Source organism: Ovis canadensis, chromosome 15 (genome assembly GCF_042477335.2).
Source record: "Ovis canadensis isolate MfBH-ARS-UI-01 breed Bighorn chromosome 15, ARS-UI_OviCan_v2, whole genome shotgun sequence".
In the NCBI taxonomy this organism is placed as follows: domain Eukaryota; kingdom Metazoa; phylum Chordata; class Mammalia; order Artiodactyla; family Bovidae; genus Ovis; species Ovis canadensis.
The window spans coordinates 85,395,719-85,398,072 of NC_091259.1; positions in this window are offsets into that span (position 1 = coordinate 85,395,719).

Sequence of the window (2,354 nt, forward strand, 5' to 3'; positions counted from 1 at the left end):
GAAATTTGCTAGAATACTTTATTTATTTTTCCCTTTTATTAATATTTTTTTAAAATATAAATTTATTTATTTATTTAATTTTTAAAATTTATTTTTAATATAAATTTATTTATTTTAATTGGAGGTTAATTACTTTACAATATTGTATTGGTTTTGCCATACATCAACATGAATATGCCACAGGTGTACACATGTTACTCATGATCTAGCTATAAATATTTTTAATATAAGCTATTAATTTCAATTTCAATTCATTTCAGTTATATTAATTTTCAATTCAATTCAACATAGTCAATAAAGTATAAATAGATATTTTTCTGGAACTCTCTTGCTTTCTCGATGATCCAGCAGATGTTGGCAATATGATCTCTGGTTCCTTTGCCTTTTCTAAAGCCAGCTTGGACAACTGTAAGTTCATGGTTCATGTATTGTTGAAGCCTGCTTAGAGAATTTTGAGCACTACTTTGCTAGCATGTGAGATGAGTGCAATTGTGTGGTAGTTTGAACATGCTTTCACGTTGCCTTTATTAGGGATTGGGATAAAAACTGACATTTTCCAGTCCTGTGGCCACTGCTGAGTTTTCCAAACTTGCTGGCATATTGAGTGCAGCACTTTCACAGCATCAGCTTTTAGGATTTGAAATAGTTCTACTGTAATTCCATCACCTGATGCTTCCTAAGGCTCGCTTGACTTCACATTCCAGGATGTCTGGCTCATGTGAATTATCACACCATTGTGATTATTTGGGTCACATTGATTTTTTTTGTACAGTTCTTCTGTGTATTCTTGCCACTTCTTATTAATATTGTCTTCTTTTGTTAGGTGCATACCATTTCTGTCCTTTATTGAGCCCATATTTGCATGAAATGTTCCCTCTAATTTTCTTGAAGAGAGCTCTAGTCTTTCCCATTCTATTGTTTTCCACTATTTCTTTGCACTCATCCCTCAGGAAGGCTTTTTTATCTCTCCTTGCTATTCTTTGGAACTCTGCATTCAAATGGGTATATCTTTCCTTTTCTCCTTTGCTTTTCACTTCTCTTCTTTTCACAGCAATTTGTAAGGCCTCCTCAGACAGCCATTTTGCTTTTTTTGCATTTATTTTCCATGTATCCCCATTGATCTCTGTCTCCTGTACAATGTCATGAACCTCCATCCATAGTTCTTCAGGCACTCTGTCTATCAGATCTAGTCCTTTAAATCTATTTCTTCCATTGTATACTTCCATTGTATAATCATAAGGGATTTGATTTAGGTTGTACCTGAATGGTATGGTGATTTTCCCTACTTTCTTCAATTTAAGTCTGAATTTGGCAATAAGGTGTTCATGATCTGAGCCACAGTCAGCTCCCAGTCTTGTTTTTGCTGACTGTATAGAGCTTCTCCATCTTTGGCTGCAAAGAATATAATCAATCTGATTTCGGTGTTGGCCATCTGGTGATGTCCATGTGTAGAGTCTTCTCTTGTGTTTTTGGAAGAGGGTGTTTGCTATGATCAGTGCATTTCCCTGATAAAATTCTATTAGCTTTTGCCCTGCTTCATTTTGTACTCCAAGGCCAAATTTGCCTGTTACTCCAGGTTTTTCTTGACTTCCTACTTTTCCATTCCAGTCCCCTGTAATGAAAAGGACATCTTTTTTGGGTGTTAGTTCAAGAATGTCTTGTATGTCTTCATAGAACCATTCAACTTCAGGTTCTTCAGCATTCCTGGTCAGAGTATATACTTGGATTACCATGATATTGAATGGTTTATGTTGGAAATGAATAGAGGTCATTCTGTCATTTTTGAGATTGCATCCAAGTACTGCATTTCAGACTTTTGTTGACTATGTTGACTATTCCCTTTCTTCTAAGGGATTCTTGCCCACAGTAGTAGATATAATGGTCATCTGAGTCAAATTCACCCATTCCAGTCCATTTTAGTTTGCTGATTCCTAAAATGTCGACATTCACTCTTGCCATCCCTTGTTTGACCACTTCCAATTTGTCCTTGATTCGAGGACCTAACATTCTAGATTCCTATGCAATATTGCTCTGTACAGCATTGGACCTTGCTCCCATCACCGGTCCCATCTGCAACTGGATATTGTTCTTGCTTTGGCTCCATGTCTTCATTCTTTCTGGATTTATTTCTACACTGATCTTCAGTAGCATGTTGGGCACCTACTGACCTGGGGAATTCATCTTTCAGGGTCCTATCTTTTTGCCTTTTCATACTGTTCATGGGATTCTCAAGGCAAGAATACTGAGGTGGTTTGCCAGTCCCTTCTCCAGTGGACCACATTTTGTCAGAACTCTGCACCGTGACCCATCTGTCTTAGGTGGCCCTACACAGCATGGCTTAATTTCATTGAGCT